Below are 14,795 nucleotides of genomic sequence, written 5' to 3'. Positions count from 1 at the left end.
TCACAAAAAAGCAAGTACATTTGGACAGAGCTGGAACTCTAGTCGACAATTTCCATCTACCATGCAGCAGCGTGCCCAGCAACAGATGCCTTTCTGGATGGCACCATGACCCAACTGGCAACAGGCTGTCCATAGCGAACTCTCAGTAGCAATAATGCAGCATGAACTATTTAATAACACTTAGATTTAAACCTTAAAGGACAACTATTTCTTAACCTTCATACAATGTGAGGTGCAGTAATTTCTTTTGTTTCCATTAGAGGTTATTTGATATCCTCCCAATGGAGTTGGCACCTATTTTTTTTTTTTTTGTCCAATTTTGAAGGCGTAGATTGGAATTTGAACAGCGTGTGGAGAAACAACTTGCAGAGTGTCATGAGAGCAGGAACTGTGTTCAGCTAACACATTTTATGCATCATCGTATTTCTTTTTAGTCTTGGAACTACTGTTCCCAGTTGAATCGCAATTACAGAAATTGGATATGGAGCTGAAACGAGCACATATAATGTGCCATTGACTTTCAAGTGTCCTTCATTAATGAAAGTCTGTTATGAAGAGCCAGTTAATGGGTGCTGTAATGTTTGTTTTTATTGTGTATATGTCCAAAATGAAAGGACATTGTAATTTGTCTTGATCGGCTGTGTTTTTTTTTTTTTTACGAGCGAATTTTGAACCTGCATTTGCCTTTGGCATACTAACTCTATCAAGTCTGACGCACCTTTGTTTAGCTTGTTGGCCCAACATTTTTTTGAGCGTCCAATTGAGTGAGAGACCTCTAGAGCCTTACACCTTTACCTTGTTACTGTGGCACTTAGCAGATAATTACCCCCTGTCTAAACCTTGGCCAACTGAATACTATCGCCTATTGCTGAATGCCTTTCTTTCCTTTTTACTTCCCAGTCTGGCACTAACTTTCCGAGTGAAGTTTGGATACCTCTGATATTTTCTAGGGCACTGGAATGAGGCATATCTTTTCTCCATTTTTTTTTTTTCTTTGTTTGCTTCCCCCCTGTTTATTGGGTGTGACCACCTACCCCTTCAGTTGATTGCATTGTTTATTTTCAGTACCCCATTTACAGGAAACTAATGTATTTACTTGCTGCATATGTCAAGGCTACCTGTTCTTCCGGTTTTCTTTTACAGCCATGTCTTCGCATCAGTGATTGTTTTTGGCAAATACCATATTGATTGTCCGCGTCTGTACCACACTTTGGACTCTGTGAAATGGAAGTAGCACACACGTTGCAGTATCTTGGTTAATAAAATTCTTATTTGTAAGAACGTTTAAACCATGCAAAGAAGAATTGTGCCCTTATTACTTATATTTTATGGGACCCTTTCTCCAGTAGTTGTTTTTTTGTATTTTATTTATTGACAACTAGGCCAGAACATGATTGCAGTGACAAAGATTGAACTTACCCAATCGTTCTAACATATCCCACACTTAACAGTTCTCTTCTTTCTCAGTCTCTTTCCCCATGTCAAATGTTTGTTTCTCATTTGCCTCCAGGTCCACGACTTCAGGCCTGTACAATGTGTTTTTTTTTTGTTTCTTAATGACCAAAGACCTGATGATTTACCAGTATACTTGGTGATTCTTAGAACTTTCGGTGTGGCTTATTCATATTTTTATTCCTGTTAAAATACCTTTTTCCATGGGACTTATATGCTCACCTGGGCCCTTCTGAAGGATGCGACCTACTTTGCTTAAGTGATGTCCTAAAAAGCACTGTTGCTCCAGTAATTGGTCCTGCTTCTTGGAAGCTGTAACGTTCAAGCTTTGTGAACAAGTCAATGGTAGGGTGTTGCAATTCTGTATATAATCTACCATTCACACTTCAAATAATTTTCACTTTCGCTTACACTTAAAGTCCCTACCAATTCTTCCTCAGAGGCTGACAGTATGTCCCACAATGTGGATGTTGGGGAATTAAACTGTGCTTTTGTGTTCCTCCAGAGTTTTTGTCCTCCCTTGTGGAATCCTGTATAGGAGGAAAACTTCGTCAAAGATGTTTACCATTCCTGAAATTATATTTGCCCACCACCCATTTTATCTTCATACATTCAGCATTCATGCTGCGGTTTTTAACTCTGAAACTGGTAGCATTTGTCCACAATAAGGTGAAAGTCTTGAGCTAGGCTCTGAATTTTGTTGTGGCACATGCCTTTACATCTGTTACGGGTGCCAGGAAATGGTATTGAGCACTTAAAAGGTGCTGATTGGAAATACAAGTGCATTTCTCATCCTATTTACTAGCGTACTCTTAATCTTAAAGCTGTCTTCTCAACCACTGTGCCATCACCACCTTAACAAATATACGTTGAATGCAAATCTAAAAGGTCTTGAGTAAATGAGGGAGACAAGATGGGGCCGCACATTGTTTTGAGGCTTAGGGTTCAGTGTTTTTGGGGTACACCTGTATAGGTTGAGCGTGTTTTGAAATCTGAGGGGATTAGGTAACATTTTCTTGTTGGGTTGCTAGGCTGTAGTTCAGAGTTTCTCAATAAAGACTTCATCTTACCTGTATACTGACTGATAATTGTGTTTGCTGAAGTACAGTAAAGACCAACTAAAGACTTGGCATCAGGAAAGGCAAAAAGTCAGGGGGTAACCATGCCAAGGAGGCATTACCTTACAGTGTCAAAACGCTCTTTCAATTGTAATGTCAACATACCTATGTCACACAGCTCTAGTCCATGAGGAAACAAAGCAGATGTCACACAGTGGGACCCACATCTGTGAAATCATGAGGGAAAGTGACAACTCAGTGACCATACACTGGGTGAAAAGGACAGACAGTAGAGAGGTAGTAGTGTTAAAGTACATGTAGTAGGCAGGTTTGTATTCTTACCTGTGTCTCACTGGAAGTATTGCAGGATCACCGTTTTCCTGTTGTCGATGTCCTCTTCTTCTCCTTCCTCGTCTTCACTGTCCACAGGCCCCACAGCTGCCACAAAATCTCCATCTGGACCATCCTCCTGCAGAAAAGGCACCGGTCGTCGCAAAGCTAAGTTGTGAAGCATACAGCAGGCCACGAAGATCTGGCACACCTTCTTTGGTGAGTAGAATAGGGATCCACCTGTCATATGGAGGCACCTGAACCTGGCCTTCAGGAGGCCGAAGATCTGCTCTATAATCCTCCGAGTTTTCCCATGGGCCTCATTGTAGTGTTCCTCTGCCCTTGTCCTGGGATTCCTCACTGGGGCCAGTAGCCATGACAGGTTGGGGTAACCAGAGTCACCCGCAAATGGCGAGGGACAACTGTTAGACACACACTAACCTGTAGGGATATCCCCAGACCCAGCCAACCATTCCCACTGACTTGCTTCCAGGTGCTCACCTAATAGCCACACACGGTGCCTCTGGAGTTGACCCATCACATAAGGGATGCTGCTATTCCGCAGGATGTAGGCGTCATGCACTGAGCCAGGGAACATGGCATTCACATGGGAGATGTACTGGTCTGCCAAACATACCATCTGTACATTCATCGAATGATAACTCTTCCGGTTCCTGTACACCTGTTCACTCCTGTGGGGGGGAACCAAAGCCACATGGGTCCCATCAATGGCACCTATGATGTTGGGGATATGTCCAAGGGCATAGAAGTCACCTTTCACTGTAGGCAAATCCTCCACCTGAGGGAAAACGATGTAGCTCCGCATGTGTTTCTGCAGGGCAGACAACACTCTGGACAATACGTTGGAAAACATAGGCTGGGACATCCCTGATGCCATGGCCACAGTTGTTTGAAAAGACCCACTAGCAAGGAAATGGATCACTGATAGCACCTGCACTTGAGGGGGGATTCCTGTTGGATGGCGGATTGCTGACATCAGGTCTGGCTCCAACTGGGTGCACAGTTCCTGGATTGTGGCACGGTCAAACCTGTAGGTGATAATCAAATTCCTTCCCTCCATTGTCGACAGGTCCACCAGCGGTCAGTACACCGGAGGATTCCGCCATCTCCTCACATGTCCCAGCGGACGGTGCCTATGAAGGACAACAGCGAGCACAGAGTTAAACAACTCAGAGGTATGTACCCACAGTCTACACAGAACACCATTCACACACAAAATGTGGCCTGTATGTGTGTTGAGACTAAGCCTAGGTATGTGTGACGCAGTTGGTAATTAGGCCATGTGGGCCCCTGAAATGGCGGCTGTCTGACCTGTAAAGTGGGACGATGTGAGGTAACTGCGCTGGCGTTGTACACCGTCGCGGTAGGCGGTCGAAGACCGCAGCGCAATGCTGCATTGGTTAACATTGGACCCTATGGGTCCCAGGAGCCAATGACGATGTACGCCGGCGGTGATGGTACGCACCGCCGTGGACATGACTGCCGCGGACGTGACCGCCATTTTCTAGCTGTTGAATCACACGATACCTGATCTTCAACAGGAGAGGACCTACACTGCAAGTGCTGCTGTGACCTCGGTCTGGAAGAGACAATGGCTCGTGCATCTGGGGAAAGGGCCCCTGCCTTCACATCGGAGGAGTTGGAGAAGCTTGTCGATGGGGTCCTCCCCCAGTACACGCTGCTCTACGGTCCTCCAGACCAACAGGTAAGTTCACAGGGAGCATGTTGTATGGGCTATGCCTGTGTGGAGAGGGCTGGTTGTAAGAATGAAGGGGGCAGAGTTATGCGTGCATGAAAGACGGTGGGTGCATGTGCCACATGGCAAGGGTAGGGATGGGACCCACTCACTTTGACAGCGCAGTTGGTAATGACTTCTCTTCGTACCCTGTACATTTCATGTAGGTCAGCGCCCACCAGAAGAAGGATATTTGGCGTGCCATCGCCAAGGACGTCCGGACCCTGGGGTTCCACCACATACGGAGCACCCACTGCCGGAAGAGATGGGAGGACATTCGCCGCTGGAGCAAGAAGACGGCGGAGGCTCAGCTGGGGATGGCCTCCCAACATGGGAGGGGTGCCCGTCGAACCATGACCCCCCTGATGTTCAGGATCCTGGTGGTGGCCTACCCGGAGTTGGATGGCGCTTGAGGGCACCACAGCAGACACAAGGCGGTGAGTACACTCTCATTCAGCTGACTGCGCGCAGTGGAGGTGTCTGAGTGGGGGAGGAGGGCTGTGGGTTTCCCTAGGCCAGGGCGAGTACCGTAGGCTAGGCCCCTCCATAAGGCATGGCCCTGTGGCCCCCCACCCCACCTCTGTAGAGTGCCAAGTACAGCTATTCATGCACCTGTGTCATCTATGTGTACAGATGTCTTCCATAGCCTTGTAGGCCATTTCCCAGGAATTGCACTGTAGAGCCCAACAGCGCAATTGTGTCTGTCTTGTCCGCCAACAGTAGCAGTAATCCATGCACTCAACATGTCTTTCTTCTGTTTCCACCCCCCTTTTTTGTGGTCTCCCTGTTCTTGTGTGCATTAGCATCATCAGGCGGAGGAGCAGTGGCACCGGAGCACGAGGGAGCTGCATCCCACATGGCCATGGAGGGCCACACTACGGACTCTGAATACACCAGTGGGACGGAGAGCAAGGGGAGCACCACAGTGGGGACAGGAGCTCCCTTGTGGTGGGGGCAACATCTGTGCCCCCCACTTCTACAGGTACAGCCGCCACCCCCCCCTACCAGCACCGCCCTCCCAGCAGCCCCTCAGCCTTCACCTCGTGCCAGCTCACCCAGGAGGGTGGGCATCACTTTCGCCCCAGGCACCTCAGCTCCTCCCCCAGTCACCCCTGCTGCCCTCAGTGAGGAGGCCATTGACCTCCTCAGGTCACTCACTGTTGGGCACTCTACTATTGTGAATGCCATCCAGGGTGTAGAACGGGAGTTGCAACAAACTAATGCATTCCTCGAGGGCATTCATTCTGGTCAGGCGGCCCTTCACCGATCCTTTCAAACTCTGGCTTCAGCACTGATAGCAGCCATTGTCCCTGTGTCTGGCCTCCCCCCTCCAACTTCCTCCACCCAGACCCAATCCCCTCTACCTCTGCCTATCCCAAGCACACCATCAGACCAGCCTGCACACACCTCACCACACAAGGGAAGCTCAGGCAAACATAAGCACCACACATCCCACAGGCACTCATGCAAGCATCACACACATACAGACACACCAACATCCACTGCCTCCACTGTGTCCCCCTCGTCGTCGTCTCCCTCCTCCCTCCCAGTCTCGTCTACACTCACACCTGCATGCACTACCTTTACAGCCACTACGTCCCGCACCAGCACACCCCGCTCACGTGCAGTCACCACCCCCACTACCATTCCCACGTCCCCTGTGTCCTCTCCCAGTGTGTCTGTGACGCCCCGTCCGAAGATACACAAACGCAGGCACACACCCACCCAACATACATCCACCTCACCACAGCCTTCAGCGCATGCACCTGCACCCAAAACCACAAAACGTACACCTCCTACAACCACCACCTCTTCCTCCACTCCCAAACCCCCTCCAGCTACCCGTCCCAGTGTGTCCAAACAACTTTTCCTGTCCACGATTAACCTATCCCCCCCTCCCCCCCCCCCCCCCCCCCATCCAACTCCTAGGTCCCGAACTAGCATCTCAGCCACAAAATCTCCGGGACCAGTGGTGCCTGTTGTCACAGGTATGTGGAGTGCACCGGTCACCAGGACAGCCAGTGTGTCACAGAGCCACAGCACAGCCAGTCCCCCCCTGTGAAGCACCAGACGTTGGCCAGTGCCCGGCGGGAGAGGGGGAAGACTCCAGCCACCCAAGCTGCTCCCAGGGGTCCCGGTGGCAGTGTGGACTCAGCTCTGACTCCTCCCAAGGTGGGGAAGGGCCAGAAGAAACCCGGCAAGTCTGGGACGAGCAGCACGGCGGAGAAGCCCGCCAGCCCCATCGTCGCTGCCCAGGAGGCCTCCGCCAGCCCCATCGTCGCTGCCCAAGAGGCCACCTCCAGCCCCATCGTCGAGGCCACCTCCAGCCCCATCGTCGCTGCCCAGGAGGGCCCCGCCAGCCACAGCCCACCTGCCTAGTAGGGCCCCACCAGCCACAGCCCACCTGCCCAGGAGGGCCCCGCCAGCCACAGCCCACCTGCCCAGGAGAGCCCCGCCAGCCACAGCCCAGCTGACCAATGAAGGAGAGCCAGCCCCAGCCCAGCTGGGCAATGAAGGACCGCCAACTCAAGCACCGCTGCACAGGGCAAGCACCGCTGAACAGGGCAAGGACCGCCAACTCAAGCACCGCTGAACAGGGCAAGGACCGCCAATTCAAGCACCGCTGAACAGGGCAAGCACCGGTGAACAGGGCAAGGACTGCCAACTCAAGCACCGCTGAACAGGGCAAGCACCGGTGAACAGGGCAAGGACTGCCAACTCAAGCACCGCTGAACAGGGCAAGCACCGTTGAACAGGGCAAGGACCACCAACTCAAGCACCGCTGAACAGGGCAAGCACCGTTGAACAGGGCAAGGAACGCCAACTCAAGCACCGCTGAAAAGGGCAAGGACCGCCACCTCAAGCACCGCTGCACAGGGCAAGCACCGCTGAACAGGGCAAGGACCGCCAACTCAAGCACCGCTGCACAGGGCAAGGACCGCCAACTCAAGCACCGCTAGCCATGAGCGGCAGGGGCACTGACGCAACAGGGACCGTCACGGGGTGAGTGATGCACTCTGGGCAGCAGTCCCCCTCCAGAACCAGTGGAGACATGCATCCACTCTGTCTTTCCTTCACAGGATGAAGCACCCTGGGCACCAATCACCCTCCAGAACCAGTGTAGACATGCATCCACTCTGTCTCTACTTCACAGAATGAAGCACTCTGGGCACCAGTCCCCCTGCAGAACCAGTGTAGACATGCATCCACTCTGTCTGTCCTTCACAGGATGAAGCACTCTGGGCACAAAGCCCCCTCCAGACACCAGTGGAGAATGTTATCCACTTGAGAGACTGTGGCTTTGCACTCCCCAGGATGCAGCAGTGGGCAAACCACCCACTGGAGAGACTTGAGAGACTGTGGCTTTGCACTCCCCAGGATTGATCAGTGCGCAAACCACCCACCTTATAGACTTGAGAGACTGTGGCTTTGCACTCCCCAGGATTGATCAGTGGGCAAACCACCCACTGTATAGACTTGAGAGACTGTGGCTTTGCACTCCCCAGGATTGATCAGTGGGAAAACCTCCCACTGTAGAGACTTGTGAGACTGTGGCTTTGCACTCCCCAGGATGCAACAGTGGGCAAACCACCCACTGTAGAGACTTGTGAGACTGTGGCTTTGCACTCCACAGGATTGATCAGTGGGCAAACCACCCACTGTAGAGACTAGAGAGACTGTGGCTTTGCACTCCACAGGATTGATCAGTGGGCAAACCACCCACTGTAGAGACTTGAGAGACTGTGGCTTTGCACTTCCCAGGATACATCAATGGGCATGGAGGCCCCTCGTGATTCTGGCGTCATGCACTCATCCGGCTGAGGTGCCACCCTTTCCCTTCCCCCAGAGGTGCCTGTTGTATTTCTATCTGATGCCCCTGCAGTGTTCTCTCTGTTTTGATCTGGTATCATGTGTGGGCCCCGCCCATGCATTGTGGGCCCAGTGATCCACGGACTATAAATGGTGCAATATCTGGACTAATAATCTTGGTGTATATTTTGTTAATAGTGTATAATAATAATGTCGATTTTTGCTTACTGATTTTTGATATATTACAATGGTTACACTCATTTCCTTTTGTCTTTGCATTCTTCCGGGGGGGGGGTTGGGGGGTGTTAATATAATGTATAAATATGTATTAGTGTGTGTGTTGTCGTGGGTGGGGGTGTTGCGTGTGTGTGTGTCCCTGTTTTTTCCCTCCCCTCTCCCCTGTGTCGTAGGTGCAGTACTCACCGTGGTCTTTGCCGCCGGCGTTGTTGCTCCTGGTACAGGAGCAGGAAGACAATCGCAGGGAGAATTTGGAGGTCCGGGTCCATGGTGTCCTCCTTCCTCGTGGAGTGTTTAGAGGTGAGCGTTTTCCCTTTGAGATTCCTGTTTCCGCCGTGTTTTTATCCGCGGTGTATCCGCCCCGGAAAAGGTGGCAGATTGGCCTGTCATAATAGTGTGGCAGGTACATTGTCCTCTGCCTGTCTGTTGGCGGTGACCACCGAGATGTTTGTTTGTACCGCCGTGGCGGACAGAGTGTTAAAGTGGCTGTCTTTGTTGGTGGTTTCTGCCACAGTCGTAATTGCAAACTTTTTACCGCTGGCCTGTTGGCGGTCTTACCGCCGCTTTAACACCGTCCGCCATGGTTGTAATGACCACCTCTATCTTGCACCTTAACTTTTTGCAAGGATTAATTCAGTGCAGCCTAAATATTGTACTGCCTCATGAGGATTTCTGATTTGATCAAGCCGACTTTCTTGATCCTCAACGCGCCCCGTCTTCCCTCACGGGCCAAAATAACTAAAAGGGACAACTGAATAAATAGTTTGTCAATCTGTTCTAGGTCGTTCATCTCAGCAGCTCTATCCAGTGTTAAGGTTAATTTCTCTTCCTGTCGTCTTCTGGCGCTGCTGTGGCACAATCTAGTTACTGTTTTTCACCTAATAGTAAAATTCTCAGTTTGTAATACTCTGTGCTCAGTTACCGAATTCTATGATCTTCTTGGGTGCAGTTTAATAACTGATGCACGTAATGGGGATTAATCCATGGCTACATAGGCATTTACAAGGTTTAACATATTTAGGGTTTTTACTTAATTTGTGCCCGGAAGCACGTCTTTGATTTGTTCCATATGACAAGCTTTGATGCACCAGAGTGGGGAGCGGGACACACTTCCAGGCACATGGACGATCAGTTCATGGTGCATTACGTAAAGAACCCTGCGACTTGTAACTTGCTGAATGGTTAGATGCTGCGCTGAGTCATAGTCACTACTAATGGGAACACATGATCAAGCATATTAACATTGGGATATCTGAGCTACTAATTGGCAGATGTGATCAATGGTAACTGTGAGGTAAATTGATATGATATTCAGTATGTTTTCTGAGATAGCGTTCGATAATTAATAAACTATTTCCATATCTTATTTTGTGTATTTTTATCCTTATGAGGACAGTTGGCTTTCAGGTTTCCGAATCCTCCTGAGTAAAATCATTCGGAATTATAAATTTGTATTTTGTCAAATTCTGTACCAAATCCTCCCTAAAGCTACAGCCAATGTTTTTGTTAATGGAGGATTAAGAAGGTTGGGCCTATGAAGTAAGGCTCTGCTGATACTATCCCCCTAGAGTAAAGGGAAGTAAAGAACTGTCAGTTTCAAGAAGAGCTAGTGACGTGTTACTACTTCCTACATTTGCCCTGTTCTCATTTGCTCATTGTTGTTGCGCTCTAGTGGCAGTATGCATCATGGCTGTGTTGGCTTTGAACAGTGGGAGAATTCTTTCAGTGCGATCACTGGGGCGAGGGATAGTATTCTAGCTTCCGACAGTGTTCTACATTTCCTGTGGGCACCGTTGGAGTGACGTCTAGTATGGGCGATGTTATAGCACCCACGCCAATATGTCTTATTGTATCCTTTCTGGGGGTACATCAGGTAAAAGAAGTCCATCTGTTACGTGAAAGTCTTTTTTGCAGCTTGCTAATAGGACCGATATTACCAAAACTGTAAAAAAAAAAAAAAAAAAAAATTGCCCTCTCAAAGACACCTTAATACAACATGGACACAAAGTTGAATGCTTTCAAGTGTAAGCAATATTCTGCCCACATTAGAAAGCAGGACCCCACACTATTTCAGTAGCTCTTGATGCTCACAGTTTTGGTGTTACCGACCACAGACAAACTTTCTGTACAGATCCAACTTGCACCAAAATGCATACTTTTCATTAAATCTGTGAAGTGGAAGATCAATCGGTAACCTGGCAAGCCTAGATTTAACTGTAGAGAAAGATAGTTACAGGCAGTACTTGGTGATGAAAGGTCAAGGGGTGAAGATGGTGCTTTGTGTGGTGGTTTATTTTTTGGACTTTTTTGTTTTCCCTCTGCCCTTCCACATACATCTCTATGTCCTTGAAGGGCTAAACTTCTGTGTAAAATTCAGAAGGAGGACTAGGCTTCCAGTAGGCTGTGGGTGTACCAGAAAATAATATTTTTGCTTCTTGAAATCATGGGTATCGCTTCTTTCAGTAACATTTTTGTTTTTGCTGACAGGAACGTGATGTCTTGGTCGATTCCACCTCTTATGGGCATAAAAACCGAACTCCCAGAGAGAAATGGTTCCAGGGCCTCATCTGGACGTCACGGTGAGCATAATTCCTACAGAATACGGGCTTTGAATGTTGAACTGTGAGCCGGTCTGCATCATAGTTTTCTTTTGTGGAGCTCGCTCTCTTGCATTGCATATTGTGTATTGAGCCCCTAGGATAAGATTAATGTTCAACACCAAGCCTGTTTAAGAGTCTGAGTAATCTAGTCCAGTGCAGTTCTGTGCTTTCGCTCTGTGCATCTTCCCATGTTGCAGGCTTGTGAACTTCCAGACCAAGCCAGAAGTTATTCTACACCGGTTCAGGGATCCCCCAGCCCTGCTCTGGCGTGAAACTGGACACAGGAAAGGGGAGTGACCACTCCCCTGACCAGTGCCTCCCAGGGGAGGTGCCCAGAGCTCCTCCAGTGTGTCCCAGACCTCTGCCATTTTGGATTCAGAGGTGTTGGGGGCACACTGGACTGCTCTGAGTGGCCAGTGCCAGCAGGTGACGTCAGAGACCCACTCGGATAGGCTCTTACCTTTCTTGGTAGCCAAACCTCCTTTTCTGGCTATTTAGGGTCTCTCCTCTGGGGAATTCTTCAGATAACAAATGCAAGAGCTCACCAGAGTTCCTCTGCACTTCCCTCTTTGACTTCTGCCAAGGATCGTTCGCGGACTGATCCAGGACGCCTGCAAAACCGCAACAAAGTAGCAGGACAACTACCAGCAACATTGTAGCGCCTCATCCTGCCGGCTTTCTCAACTGTGTCCTAGTGGTGCATGCTCTGGGGGTCACCTGCCTTCACCCTGCACTGGAAGCCAAGAAGAAATCTCCTGTGGGTAAACTGAATCTTCCCCCTGCTAACACAGGCACCAAAAGACTGCATCACCGGTCCTCTGGGCCCCCTCTCATCCTGGCGAGCGTGGTCCCTGGAACACAGGAACTCTATCCAAGTGACTCCCACAGTCCAGTGATCCTTCAGTCCAATTTTGGTGGAGGTAAGTCCTTGCCTCCCCACGCTAGACTGCAAACCTGTGTACTGCGTGATTTGCAGCTGCTCCGGCTCCTGTGCACTCCTCCAGGATTTCCTTCATGCACAGCCTAGCCTGGGTCCCCAGCACTCTGTCCTGCAGTGCTCAACCCTCTGAGTTGGCCTCCAACGTCGTGGGACCCTCCTTTGTGACTCTGAGACAGCTCCGGTTCACAAATTTTCTAAGTGCCTGTTTGGGTACTTCTGTGGGTGCTGCCAGCTTCTGTGAGGACTCTCTGAGTTGCTAAGCGCCCCCTCTGTCTCCTCTTCCAAGGAGCGACATCCTGGTCCTTCCTGGTCCCCAGCAGCACCCAAAAACCTCTACTGCGACCCTTGCAGCTTGCAAGGCTTGTTTGCAGTATTTCTGCGTGGGAACACTTCTGCAACCTTCAGCACGCCGTGGGACATCTTCCATCCAAAGGAGAAGTTCCTAGCTCTCTTCGTTGTTGCAGAATCCTAAGCTTCTTCCATCCAGAGGCAGCTTCCTTGCACCTTCATCTGGGGTTTCCTGGGCTCCTGCCCCCCCTGGACACTATCGCGACTCTTGGACTTGGTCCCCTTGCATTGCAGGTCCTCAGGTCCAGGAATCCGTCTTCAGTGCTTTGTTGGTGGTTGTGGTTCTTGCAGAATCCCCCAATCACGACTATTGTGTCCTTTTGGGGTAGTAGGTGTACTTTACTCCTACTTTTCAGGGTCTTGGTGTGGGGTATCTTGGACACCCTGACTGTTTTCTTACAGTCCCGGCGACCCTCTACAAGCTCCCATAGGTCTGGGGTCCATTTGTGATTCACATTCCACTTTTGGAGTATATGGTTTGTGTTGACCCTAGACCTATGTTCACCTATTGCATCCTATTGTAATTCTACACTGTTTGCATTACTTTTCTTACTTACCTGTTTTGGGTTTGTGTACATATAACTTGTGTATATTACTTACCTTCTTACTGAGGGTACCCACTGAGATACTTGTGGAATATTGTCATAAAAATACAGTACCTTTATTTTTAGTAACTCTGAGTATTGTGTTTTCTTATGATGTTGTGCTATATGATATAAGTGATATAGTAGGAGCTTCGCATGTCTCCTAGTTCAGCCTAAGCTTTGCCATAGCTACCTTCTATCAGCCTCAGCTGCTAGAAACACCTCTATTCTACTAATAAGGGATAACTGGACCTGGCACAGGGTGTAAGTACCACAAGTTACCCACTATAAGCCAGGCCAGCCTCCTACATTGGTGGTGCAGCGGTGGGATAAGTACTTGCAACTGTTTTACCACTTTGTCATGTTGTACTTTTCATAAGAGAATCATATACCAAATAGTTCAGTATATGTACACTTAACCAAAAAAGTTTACTTTTCTATCCTAAAACTTTTAACTAAGTTCTGAAAAGTTTTTGAAAACTTCTAAAAAAAATTCCCAAAGTTAGAAAAAGTTTTTTCTGTGCTTTTTAAAAATTCTAAAACGTTTTTCTTTCTCACTATCCTTAAACCTATACTAGCATGTCGGTTGTAGAGCCCACTCCCAAAACTGTTAATGCAACATATGAGAGTTTGAACTATACAAGTTTGAGGGGTCTCTGCCTGGATAGAGGTTTGAGTATAGGAAAGAACCCTACAAAAGAGTTTCTCTTTAACATGCTTGTTGTAGATGACCAGAACCAGTCTGGACCATCACATGAGAGGTTGGAAAAGGGAGAAGCTTCCCAGTCTGATTCAGAGGAGTCCCCTGGAGAAACTGGGGGAGGGTTCTGACAATGGTCTGCCCCCTAGCAGGGCACCTAGTGATGCTGGCAGTGATAGAGGTTCCCACAACAGTAGGGCATCCTTTATCCCTAGAGGCCAGGTTACCAGGGTCCAGAGAGTTAGGGCAGGTCCCCCTCTGAAACTTCCCATATTTCATCTGTGTCGAAGCATTACCAACACACCCACCCTGAGGATAACTTTTTAGGAAGGGAACTCAAAAAGTTGAGGGTTGAAAAGACCAGACTGAAGCTTAAACAGAGGCAGCTGGCCTTAGATTGGGAATCCCTAGACATAGAGAAGGAAAGACAGAGGTTGGGGTTAGTTCCCCATGGTGGCAGCAGCAGTATTCCTGATAGCAATCTTGTTAGAGAGCAAGATTCCAGGAATCTGCACAAGATAGTCCCCCGTTACAAGGAGGGGATGACATTAATAAGTGGTTTGCTGCACTTGAGAGGGCCTGTATGGTACAGTTGGCTCCTCAAAGGCAGTGGGCTGCTATTTTGTGACCATTTTTCACTGGAAAGGGTAGGGTTAGGCTCCTTACTGTTAGAAGCCAATAACTACAAAGTTTTGAAAGATGCACTCTTGGATGGATTTGGCTTAACCACTAAACAATACAGGATTACGTTCAGAGACACCAGAAAAGAGTCTTCTCAAGACTGGACAGATTTTGTGGACTGTTCAGTGAAGGCCTTGGGAGGGTGGTTGCATGGCGGTAACGTTTCTGACTATGAAAGCCTGTATAATCTTATTCTGAGAGAGCATATTCTTAACAATTGTGTGTCTGACTTGTTGCACCAACACCTGGTGGATTCTGATCTGACCTCTCCCCATGAATTGGGAAAGAAGGCAGACAAA

At 49.0% G+C, this 14,795-nt stretch overlaps 1 non-coding gene and 1 pseudogene across 1 annotated transcript; one reads left to right on the top strand and one right to left on the bottom strand.

Annotated features, from left to right (window-relative positions):
* LOC138273942 (neuronal acetylcholine receptor subunit alpha-7-like) overlaps nucleotides 1-14,795 on the bottom strand; it is a 28,240-nt pseudogene that overhangs the window by 6,630 nt on the left and 6,815 nt on the right.
* Nucleotides 10,152-10,278, top strand: LOC138273973 (small Cajal body-specific RNA 4). The gene has a single exon (XR_011200344.1). It is a non-coding gene; the product is annotated as a small Cajal body-specific RNA 4 (non-coding RNA).

The sequence above is a fragment of the Pleurodeles waltl genome, unplaced genomic scaffold, assembly GCF_031143425.1.
Source record: "Pleurodeles waltl isolate 20211129_DDA unplaced genomic scaffold, aPleWal1.hap1.20221129 scaffold_127, whole genome shotgun sequence".
In the NCBI taxonomy this organism is placed as follows: Eukaryota; Metazoa; Chordata; class Amphibia; order Caudata; family Salamandridae; genus Pleurodeles; species Pleurodeles waltl.
Note: the sequence above shows the minus strand (reverse complement) of the source record. Positions and strands in the feature narration are given on the sequence as shown.